Consider the following 14,416-nt stretch of genomic DNA (forward strand, 5'->3'; position numbering starts at 1 on the left):
TTCTCTCTGTGTGCTGCTTCAGGAATTCTATTTGGCATATGCTGTATGTTCCCAGCCCCCCTCCCTGTGTTTTAGTTTCTCTTTCAATTTTCCATCTCTTCATCTCTGTATGCTTCATTATGGGTTAGTTCCTCAGCTGTATATTCATTCAGTTATTGTGGCGCTTTCCTCTTCTTTCTTTTGTTTTTTTTTTTTTTGTATATGTTTATGATGGAAGGATGTCTCTTTCTTGTAAACTCAATCTATCATCTTATAGGAGGTTGAAGGCTTATGTCAACAGATTCAAAGAACATGACATGTCTCATAAAAAAATTAATACAGACTAATCAACCCTGATCAATATCCTCAGTAAATGACAAAAAAGAAAGAGTCCTGTGGGCATCCAAGCAAAAAGGTCAAATCATTATAATGAGGAAAAAATTAACTGGCTCCAGACTTCTTCACAGGATCGCTGAATTCTACAGTAATTTTCAGAAGTCACCAGGGAAAGAAAATGTCATGCAATAATTATATACATATGCAAATTGTTGCTTAGCATAAAGGCAACAAACAGATACTTTCAAACATGGAAGAAGTCAAGAAATAAACTTCCCATGAGCCCCTTCTTGAAAAAATCTGCTATACAGGGAATTTCATCTATCAAACAGCTGAATGAAGAAACGATGGTGAAGGAATGATATGACCGCTGAATCAATATAAATGTAGAACAAAGGCTAAACAATTGTGGTAATTGTGGGTACTGGATGTAAACTTTAGCAACTCAACTAAAATTGGTGGAAGGAAGCAAGGAGAAGATGAGCAGTAATTATGTAAATATATTCATTGTTGCATCTGTTATAGTGGGTAGAAATGGAATTTGTTTAAAGCTGGTTAATCAAGTTATAAAGTTCCAGCTGTTTGAAAATAAAGAGGTAATCACTAAAATAATTAATAATTTAGCCAAACAAAATCAGGTGGTAGAGAGGAAAGCGGAAAGATATAATCCCATTTATATAAAGACAAAAAAACAGGCAAAATTAATCTCTGGTGATAAATGTCAGAAAAAGGTTGCTTTCAGTGGGAGTACTTCTGGCAGGGTACTAACTGAAAGAGGGCAAGAGAATACCTTCTGGGATTCTGGTGATCACACATGGAAAGAGTCATCAATCTCTACATATAGTATGTGTCTACCTTACTACATGAGTATGTTGTAACTCAATAATTTTTTTAAATTCAAATAAGTTATGTATAAAAAAATTATTCAGCCAAAACTAAAGATATAAAAAGAAAAATAGAAGAAGAGTAGAAGAAAAACATTTTAATTTTCTCTTCTAAGCCTAAGTTAGTCATGTAGATATGAATAAGGCTATAAAGGAACAAAATGATACAGTTCATATAGGTTTAACTAAAATATATATGAAATTCCATTCTTTGTAAAAAAACGGCTTTTGCTTCAAGTGTTTATGCAATGTTTCTAAAATTGATCATATTTTAGACTACAAAGATTATCTTTGATGTCACCTTCAGCCTTGATCTCTGAGTGACCACGTGGAGCAAAGACCCACCACACATCCATCTGAACCTACCAGCCCACATTGACATGGAGTCTGAGCAAGGAATGAACCTTTGTTTTATCAAGCAACTGATATTTCAGGAATAATTTATGTTACAACATAACACAGACTATTACAACTAATAAATTAGGCTAACAAAACAATAGAACAGAATAGAAATGCAGAATTAGACTCAGATGAATGTGGAAATTCAATATATACAGAAGTGGAATTTTCAAATCTTGGGAAATGGGCATGATTAGTCATTAAATGGAGAAGGAACAGTGCTAACATCTCAAAGATCTACTTAATTCTTTACAGTAAATTTCCAGAGAGTTCAAAGTTTTAAATATAAAAAGTAAAATTGTAAAAATACTAGAAGAAAACAAGGTGAATCTTTTGACTGTCTCAGAATGGGGAAACTCTTTCTAATCAAAGACATTGAAAGAAATGATTGAAAAGTGTTATGAAACAAAATTTAAATTTTCTTATTGGAACTGTCCCATAAGCAAAGTTAAAAATCAATGACAACCTGGAAACAAATATTTGAAATGCATAAAAGAGACAAAGGATTAATTTCCTTAATATATAAAAAAGCACTTACATGTCAATAAGAGACATAGGAAAGGAAGTTCTCAGGGAAAAAAATTCATTTTAAATAAATAGAAAATTGTTAAACTTTTACTCACAATTTTTAAAATGCAAATTAAAATGGCACTGAGATATCATCTTCCACTTATTGGTTTGGCAAAGAATAAACTATTGGCAAGGCACTATTAGTGGCAGTGGAAACTAATGCAAACTTCTAAGGGAGCAATTGTTCACATTTATTAATATTTTAAATGCATATAGTTTTGGTACAGCAATTAGTATTTTTCAAAATTGTTCTGCAATTCCACTTGCAGATATAAATACAAGGATACAGGTTTGAAGCAATGTTATAGGAAGACTGGAAACCATTTAACTGCTAACATAAAGGGACTGGATAAATAAGTTACATCAGTGCAATGGAAAATTATGCTTGTACAGGCTTAAGGTAGATTTCATGTGAGTTGATACAGCCTGACACCTAAGCTCCAGAAAATTGCATAAATGGTGTTCTCATTTATATCTTTAGGATTCCAGTAGGCAACACACAAACTGGATAATCTGAGGAATTTTCAAAGGAGACTATTTATAAGTTCTGAGCGGGGTATGGAGAAACCTCCAGAGATAATACAAGGCACTGTAACCACAAAAAGGCCTGAAGAGGTGAAGGAAAGGCACAGTTAAATGATCTACATCCTCACCTTAGTGGTTACAGGGGTTTGAACATTTGTGAAAAGTCATTGTATCATAAAGTTAAGATTGTGCACTTCACTGTCCAAAGTTGTAGTTCAATAAGAGAAATTGAGTTACTGTGGGAGTGAAAAAAAAAAAAAAGAAAGGCACAGTTATCAGAACTGGAGGTAGAGAGTAAGTAATTGGAGAGAGCCACCAATGGGACCTTAGGAAGACAGGCCAAGGTCCCACCTCTCTTCTCTCCCCCTTAGATCTTCCAACCTGAAGCCAGAGGTGAGAGAGTCTGAGGATGAATCCATAATAGAGCTATGAACAGGAAAAGAAAGATAGTGGATCTGGAGGGGAAAATGCACTCTGTTTTTTGGAAAGTGGGAATATACACATACTTATGTACCCAAGAATCTGGAATGAAGGGCCTTTAAGAAAGAGAACTGTGAGAATTGGGGCGTTTGCAACATGAGGTAGAAGGAAATCACACTGTCTCTGCCTTCTCTATTTTACTATTGAAATTTGTAACCTGATGCCTATATTATTCTTTTGATTTAAAAACTAGCCAGTGGCAGAATTTGTTTTAAGGAGAAAAACTCTTGTTTAGCAAAGCATCTTAGTAGGTCATCCTGGCTGAGGAAAGGGAGATCTGAGAAGCAAAGGAGAGAGAAAAAGCAGAAAGAAAAGAAAAGAAAAGAAAAAAAAAACACCCAAAACTCTGTTAAGAATAATTTGGAGAGAGTGAGGGAACCCAAGAATGGGCAGAAAGTGGGGAGAAGTTAAGAATTTGAGGAGAGATACAAGGCCCCCAGAAAATGCTGGATAGCTGAGACCTAAGGAGAAAAAAGGGCAAGAATGACTCAGAATCCTAATAATAGCCTCTGTAATACTCAGTTTTGTGTTACCCCAACCCTTCAGAAAAACCAGCCACATTCAGTGCCTTGTGTTTATGGCATGTGGTTAGGGTGGGAGGGAGTGATTAAAAGAAGAGGGACTCTGTTTCCTGTTTGGGCTGTTTTAGGACTGACAATAAAGTAGAGTTACAGTTGGACAGATACAAACAACACATTGCATCCCAAACCAGAAATTGGGACAGAATCTAACTTGGGAAAACATAAGCCCCTAGAAGGTCTTCAGGGATGTAGGAGGGAGGCTGACTTTCACCATATGTGAGTTCGGAGATGAAGCCAGTATTAAGAAAAGAATGAGCCTAAACAGCTGGAGCTCTGAGGATGCCTGGGGAGCTGTGTGGTACGTATAGAATCAGAGGAGAGCCAAATAAATGGATTCAAGGACAGCTCTGACTCAGGTATTCCACAAATGTGTAAGAATTCATATGGAGAAATGTGTAAAGCTCTGAGCTCTCCTACGTTCCATTGGCCGTTTTGCATATCAGCAGGGTGAAGAGGTTTGAGTATTTTCTGGGAGTTGATAGCCAGTGCTTTATGATTTAGAAGAGACTAACTCTGAGACTTTTTCTCTCATACTAAATCATGTTTCCAGGCCCAGGATTTTAATCCTTCTTTGTTATCTCTATTTCTAGCAAAAACAACATCAGTGACAACAAAAACTGAATATGGAAAAGTGGACCTGTAAGTTTTGCAGTAAATGATAAGTCAGAATTTCAAGTACAAATAATAATTAATAATAGTGTTACAGGTAATTACTAATCTGAAGAACCTAGATAGGAATAATAGGATGGGTTAAGCAAAACCAAGATCTTTTATAAAAGAGTATGAAAGATCTTTTTTTGTACCAAAAAAGGCTTGTATCTATCCCCAGTACAGTTTTTGTTATGCCTTATCCTAAATATATAAAAGTCTGATAAATAGGTATTGAGATTTGTTTTTCTAAGAGTGATGGCAGGTTGCATCTTTAGAGGACACAATGTGTAGATTTTTGCTCTCTCCTTCAGACAGGAACCAGCCTAACGAGACAGGATTGTCTGTAAGTCCCCTGGCCTAGGAAAATAAGGCCCCTAACCAATTGGCGAGCTAGGAGAATCAGATAGAGACCAGCAAGATCCACATTTCGCAGCTTCAGGACTTTCCCTGGCTTATGCATATGCCCTAGCTCCCAGGAGTTGTCTGAAGGTGACTCTAGCCCCATTACCGTAGTAAACATCACACTCAGGGCTGGAAAGCTAGCATGCTAATGATACATGCAATGCATTTGGTGGCGTGTCAAACAGTAGCGCAAATGCAAGAAAAACCCTACCTCTGCATGCCATGATAAGGTGCTCCTCCCCAGCCTTTGCCTAATAAAAAGCCCCACAGTCCCGCTCCTTAACGAGCCAGTCACCTGCCCCTTTCCTTTCCACACCAGCTTCCTTGTGCCTCTCCTGTGCACAAGCTAATAAACTTTTACTTTTCTACTCCCATTTGTTTTCTCTCTTGATTTCCATCCCAGGGGACAACAAGAACCCAATACACCGGTAACATCCTGACCAATAATACATATTTGTGAATTAACCAATTGGTCTAGGGATGCAGCCAATGGCCATTGAAGAGTTATCTTCATAGCAAAATTAAGCAACCCTAACGACCTCACTTGTACAATACATACAATAATCGACTGAGCCGAGTGGTCCAGCATATGGGGGAAGTGAAAAGAGTCACAGGATTAGTAATTAATTTACAATTTGAGAGCGATATATAGAGGAATGTACATAGGCATACAAAGCTAAATCTTTACCGCTATAACTCTATATTGATACTTTGTTTACTTACCAAAAGAATTTGGCATAGCCTATAATTTAAAAATCACAGATACAGTACAGTGCCAAAATCAGTCAAACAAGATAAATAAGACAAAAGCCAGTTATAATAAATATGAAACTATATAAATGTAGCCGTTCACAGTTTATAGATGGAAATATAGAGTAGAGCTGACCTGCTCAAACTCAATGCCTTATACAATATCTGTGATTTAGCATATTTGAATCTGATTTACTTTCTTAACTCTACCGAATCAATGAGCATAATCAAAGTACGTACACAATAGGATTTGTTAAATGGTGTTATCTAAAACTTGGCTGTAAGACAGAGTGCAGTGTGTGCTTTAGTGTCACACCGGGGCATCGTTTAACCAGCGCACTCATGGATTATTTCATTATCTAGGGTAACATTCCTTTGTTTGACTTTTGTACAGACCTTTTTGTATGATTTGTACATGAATTAAGATCTTAGACTTTGTGGAATTAGGTATTAACATGAAGGTAGATACAGTGGAACTGCCAATAATTTTTGTCGGGTAGAAAAGACAGCCCCCAAGGTTACATTTTTTTACTGCCCTGTAGAGCAGTCTTATTCTAACATTCTTCTTAAATCCCTATAACTACCCAGTTCTTTTTTTTAAAGATTTTATTTTTCCTTTTTCTCCCAAAGCCCCCCGGTACATAGTTGTGTATTTTTAGTTGCGGGTCCTTCTAGTTGTGGCATGTGGGACACCACCTCAATGTGGCCTGACGAGCGGTGCCATGTCTACACCCAGGATCCGAACCAGCAAAATCCCAGGCCACTGAAGTGGAGCATGTGAACCTAACCACTTGGCCACAGAGCTGGCCCCTACCCAGTTCTTCAAAATACTCTTTGAACAGCTTTATTATCTTGCTAATTCGATAATTAATGAGTTAATAAGTCTTTAGCTAACTCTTTGCATTTAGTTAATACATTTTTAGTTAATAAATCTTTAGCATGTGTTCATTCTGCATTGGAATGAGAATCAGTTTTTTAGCTTCTTGAAAATTATATTAGGTAGTTATGATGGTTAAATGAGACAACATGCCTAGAACATAGTAAACACTCAAGAAATATTAGATTTTATTAAGTTTCATGCCCTGATTCCTCCAACCTTATAAGAAAACAATGTAACACTATTCACAGAGGAAGCAAATACACATATGTGTGTGTATAAATGTGTTAGAGATGTATATATACACATATGTACATATATTGTAATATATGTATAATGTTGATGTATATATCTTATACATAAAATATTTGCTTTCAAGAACTTTATATAATTTGTAAAGAATCTCTGTGTATTTCTTTTTTATTTAATTTTTTTGAGGAAGATTAGCCCTGAGATAACTACTGCCAATCTTCCTGTTTTTGCTGAGGAAGACTGGCCCTGAGATAACTTCTGCCAATCTTCCTGTTTTTGCTGAGGAAGACTGGCCCTGAGCTAACATGCATGCCCATCTTCCTCTGCTTTATACGTGGGATGCCTACCACAGCATGGCTTGCCAAGCGGTACCATGTCCGCACCCTGGATCCCAACCAGTGAACCCCAGGCTGCCAAGAAGCAGAACGTGCAAACTTAACCGCTGTGCCACCAGGCCGGCCCCTCTCTGTGTATTTCTATATTCCCATGACTGACTTTAACGTCTTCTAGAAAATGTTAATATGAATAACCAATGACAATATACTCAAGCCTGTTTTTGGGTTAGTATCCCTGAGCTGAAAGTGCTTAGCCAGACTAAATGAGAGACAAGAGCAGCGTCATAAAGATGCCTCTGAGAATGGCACAGATTCTACGAGAGAAGCTTCCTGAGTGCTCCATGAGAACTCTCAAACCTTAACCGTGTTGACATAGCTCCATTGTAAGAGTTGCTTATCTATAAACATCCATCTGAAATGGACATTTATTCATGTGGTCCTGGTATGTATAGGGGAGATAAATAAAAGGCAGAAGAAAACAGCACAAAAAACACATAAATAAGCACTACCAGTCTGTATTTTTTCTTTCTTCATAGGACTGGCTGCACAGCAAAGTGTCTGTGAAACTTTACCTTGCAAATAAAAATATGAAAGTCAATTTTTTCTGAACTTTTCACTCAGGGACCCAAAATGGTTAACTATACCCCTATCTGTGAAAACTATGTATTAAATTGATTTATTTTTAAATTTCTTTTTTTTAACATTTAATGCAACTTAGGAAAACCATCCATTTCTCCCTCTTCAATAAAATATTCATTCATGTTCCAAGATACTATAGTGTTAGGACATAGTAAAATATTTCACTAATGCCTGTAACCCAAACAATGTATCTGGCTTGAAAGATGATCATTTTATTTCTTTCTCACTCATAAAGGTTGATCAGCTGTCCTCGTTAAGAGTTATAGCTTTTACCACAATGAAAAAGGTGGGCAGAGAATTTTGTCATCGTCCCTGTTCTAGAGGAAGAGGTGAATTTATATGGTAAGTTAAAGATGCGCTGCCTGTAATTTAGAATGTTCAAAAAGAATAAGCTCAGGAAAGAGCTGAATAAAACATTTTTCACAGTGGTAAATTATTTAAATGGTATTAATTAATATAATCTTCCCCAGAAGCTTCCCTGACCTTGTCATTTAGGGACAGGAGCTCCTAGGCAGTTTCTTATTGTAATATTTCCCCCCAATTATGCATGGTTTATAATAGGCTCATTATAAAAATTTGAAAACAGAAATATACTGAGCAGAAAGTGGAAGTCTCTAATACCACTGTAGAACACTGGCTCTGTATTCTTTAGATATTACACTTATATATACATACATATTACATAATACACTGTATAGTACATATGCTATATATTACATTATATATATGATATATATTAGAAGGTAAATGAGATCATCTTAAATCTGATTATTCTTTAACTCAACCTTTTCACTCAACATATTATAGACATTTATCAATATCAATGTATATGGGTCCTTTTGATAGCTGCATAGTATTCTTTTGCATGAATTTATCATGAAGTAATTTAATGCATTAATTAGCAAGTTTCAGTTTACAGTCAGATCAAATCACCTGCGAAGTTTAGCGGTCATCCTGCTGCTGATGTCCAGCTTATTCATTTTTAGATGCAGAAGGTCTAGTGTGGGACTCAAACATCCCTGTTTTTAAGAGTATTCAGAGAAGAATCTGATACAGACTAAATTTTGAGAACCAATTAGTTAACAGCCTTCTTGTAAATAAACATTTAGTTTCTATTTTTCGTACACAACATTGTAAGAAAATTGACACCTGAAAACAGACGAAATAAAAAGTTAGGAAGACTCTTATTTTTCTGTCTCTCCCTTTATTCCTTTCCATCTTTCCTCCTTGTTTCCCCCAGCCTCTGACCTTACCACTTATTCCATGGAAGGACGAATAGTGAAAGATTAGATCGATTTTTGGAGAAAATAGAGAGCTAAAGGAAACTATGACAGGAAAGGCGTTCAACAAAAGATACTGGGAGAAGGAAAGACAAAATAATGTTTTCAAGAAAGCAAAGAATTCATTTATTCAACTAAGATATTTAATTAGAAAGATGCAAAATGGTGATGGCAATGTGGAAGAAAGGCCAGCCTCAGGTTTTGAAATAAACGACTGATAAAGGATGGGACCAGATTTGCCATTCTGGGTGCATCATTATGAAATAGGAATTCCTGTTTTAAATACTTTTTCATTACGGCTTCTCCCTATGTATTTAATTTTCACAACTGTTGCAAATTTAATTTTAAGCGGTGAAGGTGAATGGGACAAGCACTGGATTCTGGTTTTCTCTCTTTCACTCTCTAGCTGTGTGATCTTTGACGAGTCAATCTCTTTTGTATCATTTTCCTTGTCTGTAAAATGTGTGAGCTGGATTACTCCATAGCACCTTTCACCTCTAATATTCTTTCATTCAATGAGAGAGAAATTTATTTCGTTTTGTAATTAACCTCATTTCAAAATAAAAGCCTTTTCTTTCTTCGAACTTAAAAACCCGTGGGCTTTGGGGTATGTGGCAGTGAACACCTACAGCCCATTAATATACATCTCACTGCGACCTTTCTCATCCACCATGCGTCAGATACTGTATGTTATTCTGAAACACAGAGGGCCAAGGAGAATTCATAGATTATAGGAAGGTTTTCACACTTTCCTGGAAATCAGCCCACAAAGACTAATAAGCAGGAAGTGATGTCTCCAGGATATCAACAATCTAAAACAAGTTCTAAGCAAACAGAAAAATGTAGGCTCAAATACAAAGACTACCCAACAACTCAGGGACTTTCCATCTTTCAGAAGTAAGAAATGTGTAAATGGTAACTGTGCTTTTCTGATTAAAACAATTGCCTACTCAGGATAAAACCAAACCACACAAGTATAAATTGAGGAAAGACTGCCTAAGCTGAAATAAACACCAAGTCAGTCACAAATATTTGAATAACAGTGAACCGTTAGTTGGTGTAAACAAGCAGTGCATGATCACACAGTATCAGATGGGAGGGCCCTGCCTGCTCACCGGCCCAATGTCTTACCACGACTGCCCTTGTAGGGGGTTGAATGGCGGGCTCCAAAAGATATGTCTACCTGGAACCTGGTAATGTGACCTTATTTGCAAAAAAGGTCTTTGGAAATGTAATCTGCGTAGCTCTAAGTCCAATGACAAGTGTGCTTACAGCAGAGGAGAAGGCAGTGTGGAGACAGAGGCAGAGATGAAGTGGTGTCTCTCAGCCAAGGAATGCCAAGGATTGCCAGCAGCCACCAGGAATGGAATGGATCCACGGAATGGACACTCCCTCAGAGCCACCAGGGGGAACCACACCAACTGACACCTTGATTTCAGACTTTTGGATTTTCATCCTCCAGAACTGTGAGAGAATAAGTTTTTGTTATTTTAAACCATCCAGTTTGTGGTACTGTGTCACAGCAGCCCAGGGAAACAATAGACTCCTTTCAAAATATAGTTTCCAAAAATACTGGTCTGCTCAGAGTTCCCTGAACACAGTGCCCACGTGCACACAGAATATAATCCCCGAATACTATGGGGATTAGTTGATCTTGGCCGAAACCCCACTTCCATGACCTATAACAGTCAAAAACTGTCCCCCATGCAGCCTGTGAATTCCCATGCATATTTCCTCATGACTTGGGTTGCACTTCGAGTTGCACAGGCTATACACTCGAGAAAATCAGCCAGCCAGGGAGGTGAGGCCCTCTGCCCTTGAAGCTGTGCCCTCTGCCGCTGGAGGATTGAGAGGAGATCCCCAATTGCCTTGGGGATGCAATACCTCTTTTTTGCACAGAGCAATCACTCAGTCTCAAAGAGGGTTTTTTTTGGTTTGGTTTGTTTTCTTTTGTTTTTGTGAGGGAGATTGGCCCTGAGCTAACATCTGTTGTCAATCTTCCTCTTTTTGCTAAAGGAAGATTGTCACTGAGCTAACATCTGTGCCAATGCTCCTGTATTTTATGTGGGATACCACCACAGCATGGCTTGACGAGTGGTGCTAGGTCTGCTCCTGGGATCCGAACCTGCAAACCCTGGGCCACTGAAACAGAGCACACGAACTTCACCACTATGCCACCAGGCTGGCCCCAAGAGGTATCTTTTTAAAATTTATACAAAAATAATGTAATAACCACAGTGATCTTGGTGGTTCTTTGTGTCTTCTTGCATTTGGTCCCATGGTCTCAGCCCTTCCCCAAGACTGGTATCCACAAATAATTTCCAAACATCAAGCATGTGCTAAGCCTAGTAAGATTACTAAAGTTCAGGGGTAGCGCAGAGGAAAGATTACATATACCACACAATTTCACCATCAGTTCAGTTTTCCCTCATGTTCCCCCCTCCTTACCAAAATTCCAAAATCCTTATACACAACTATGCTACTGATGTAAGCCATCCCACCAACCCCCTCTGTAGACTGTATTCTGGAGAATAAAATTTTCTCCATCTTTTGTCACTATTTTAAGTCTCTGGCCCCTGTGCTTGGAATCACTTTCTCCCCTTGTCCACTTGGTAAACTTTTATTCGTCTGTTCGTCTTTCAAATCCTACTTCTAAATCAAAGAAACGGGATTTTTAAAAACTAAAGACTATATAATGCCCCTCCAAATTCACCAGTCATCATCAATCTCTCACATATTATCCTCTGTTCTCTTCTGCCTCTCCCCAACTTGATGATAACTCTTTGAGAGCAGAGCCCTGACTGACTGTTCCCACCACCCTGCATTTAGCTCATGCTCAAATGTTTGTCTCCTAAGCATTTTTCTCATGACCAAATATCCTAAGAGGATTATAGTCACTTAAATTTAAACTCCTGCCATTTTCCAAAAATCTGTAACATTAAAAGCCTGACAGGTTCTGCTGGCCATCACTTCTTCTGATGGTGAAGACATAGGCTATAGTGTAAAGGCTTTTTCTTTTTTAGCGTTGGATTTCTGCCAGAGTTTGTGGTTGCCATTGATTTTGCACCTCTGTGAGTACATCTTCTTTCCTTTCACTTTGCTTACATAGTATCTTTCAGGAAGATCACTTTCACTTCCTCCTTCCTAATTCCCTTTGTTGTGCTCACATTTACATTCACTGCCCTATTTTTAAGGGCTTTTGGTGAGATTATGTTTCATCTGAATTTGATTTCCTTTTCTATTTTTGGTTCCTTTCCAAGTTCAAATTAACAATGCCACTAAGCAGGGGAAAGTGTGTTAATGAGACAGTTTCCTCTTGACAGGCTCAAAATGCTGTTATTTTCTTACAGAGTATATTAGATTATGACCGATGAGTTTAACCTAGAAAAGAGCCTTTTCTTTTATTTCCTCCATGTAGGCTGCAACACTTTATTTTTGATTTAGTAACAAAAAACTGCATTTTTTCCCCATGCACTGCTTACTTCTCGCCAGTATCTTTGAAAATTGACATTCTTATCTAAATATAAAAATTATAGCTCAAATGAAAATGTTACTTTCTAAATTTTGAGTTTATTAGTAAATATGGATCGTTAGTGCTTTATACACCTCATTGTGGTAAAGGCTCACAACAATACAATAATATAGATACCATTATTGGCTTCTGGTTACAGTTGGAGAAACTGATTTTCTCAGAGGCAAAAGACCTGCCCAAAATTGTCCACTTAGAACCTGATGAATTCAGCGTGCAATCCTTCTTCAACAGAGTTCCTGCGCCCTTTTTTAGTCAGTCTGAGAAAGGCATCTTCTAATTAATATTTGTAAAAGGCACCTCAAAGTTAGGAGTTTAATTAATTTATTTTCATAAAGGTAAAACTTAAAGGTTTTTCAAACAGGAATCCCCAAATCAAGTGCCTGTGGCAGCCAGGCAGATCAAATAAATGAGGAAAGCAGATGGGGTATAAAATAAAACAAAAGCAAAATAACCACTGATAAGCTCAAGTTAATTGGTGCCTTGAAGGAATGTTGACTTAAGGTTGCCAGACATCCTGTTATTTTCCAAAGAAGTCAGAAGTTCAGGTTTTCATTTGAAATCTCCCAATTATTAAATGTTGGCAACTAAACCAGGTCTTTCTGTTTTTCTTAACTGTGCAAACTAAAGGAGTCTATATGGCCCACAAGCTGCCAATCAGTGAGTGATTCTTGCTTAGACTGATGTTGGCCTATAAACCACATGTCCGACCTGCTAGCCACTAGCCACATGCAACTATTTTAATTTTAATTAAAATTAAATAAAATTTGGGGCCGGCCGTGGGGCCGATTGGTTCAGTTCACATGCTCCACTTCAGCAGCCCAGAGTTAGGCAATTCGAATCCTGGGTGCGGACGTGGCACTGCTCATCAAGCCATGCTGAGGTGGCATGCCACATGCCACAATTAGAAGGACCCACAACTGGAAATACACAACTATGTACTGTGGGGCTTTGGGGAGAAAAAGGAAAAATAAAATCTTTAAAAAAAAGTTAAATAAAATTTAAAATTCAGCTCTTCAGGTGTACTAGCAACATCTCTGGTGTTCAGTGGTGACTTGTGGCTACTGTAATGGACAGTGCAGAGCATTTCCATCATTGAAGAAAGTTCTATTGGACAGCATTGAACTAGAATAACAAGAAAATCTGGGCTGTTTTTCTATCCTCTGTCATGATCCACCAACTGGTACCGCGTTGCTAAATTTACTGCTCCCCCAGGCTCATTCCTGCTACTTCTCTTCCACTGAATGGAGAGAGGTTGCACAGCTAGCTATCTGGCTGGGCTTCACTGTAACTGAGAACTAGGCAGATCCAAGGCAGGTCTGGGGAGTGGGCAAAATGTATCTTTAGCCTCTTGCTCTGGGATTACAAGTCAGGCTACCATCCTCCCCTTTCCAAAGAGATCAGGGCCTCGTATGCTCTTTACTCACTCTCAGAAACGTATTTTTAGATTGTTCAGCTACAGTAAAGTGTAAATAATTGATACTTACCTGAAGTTTCTACCCCTCCCTCAGATATTCACATTTACAATGTATAAAATTCTAAGAGTAAAATGTGAAGCCTAGAGGAGATGGTGAGGCAGGATTTTTTATTCTCTTAGGAAAACACCATGATCATCTCCCTGGGGCATCTGAAATCCTGCCGTGTAGGCAGCTCATTTCCTCGTTTTATAGCAGGCCCTACCCAGGATCTGGGTCAGTAGTTTCAAAAACAGATCGCTCATGAGAATTACCTGTGTAGGATTGCCAGCTTTAAAAAGTAAAAATACAAGATCCCTAGTTAAATTTGAGTTTCAGGTCAGCAATGAATGATTTTTTATTATAAGTATGCCCCATGTGCCATGCAATATGTATTTTATCTGGAAATCCTATACCTGTGGCCCTCTTATAAAAACACCGTTTTTTCTGGCCCCACTAATTCTAATATTCATGCAGATTTAGGAAGCATTGA

General features: G+C 37.8%; 2 long non-coding RNA genes across 3 annotated transcripts in view; one reads left to right on the forward strand and one right to left on the reverse strand.

Moving 5' to 3' along the window:
• The window catches only part of LOC103561392 (uncharacterized), a 48,604-nt gene that overhangs the window by 16,924 nt on the left and 17,264 nt on the right, over positions 1-14,416 (forward strand). The window contains exons 3-6 of one of the 2 annotated variants that reach the window (XR_011542648.1): positions 4,345-4,393; positions 7,896-8,002; positions 10,215-10,406; positions 10,957-11,135. This is a non-coding gene — a long non-coding RNA (uncharacterized lncRNA). The remainder of the gene's footprint in view (positions 1-4,344; positions 4,394-7,895; positions 8,003-10,214; positions 10,407-10,956; positions 11,136-14,416) is intronic. The other variant, XR_547434.2, reaches the window with a different exon arrangement.
• The window catches only part of LOC139084845 (uncharacterized), a 33,968-nt gene that overhangs the window by 3,671 nt on the left and 15,881 nt on the right, over positions 1-14,416 (reverse strand). The gene's annotated exons all lie outside the window — the stretch shown is intronic.

The sequence above is a fragment of the Equus przewalskii genome, chromosome 7 (assembly GCF_037783145.1).
Source record: "Equus przewalskii isolate Varuska chromosome 7, EquPr2, whole genome shotgun sequence".
In the NCBI taxonomy this organism is placed as follows: domain Eukaryota; kingdom Metazoa; phylum Chordata; class Mammalia; order Perissodactyla; family Equidae; genus Equus; species Equus przewalskii.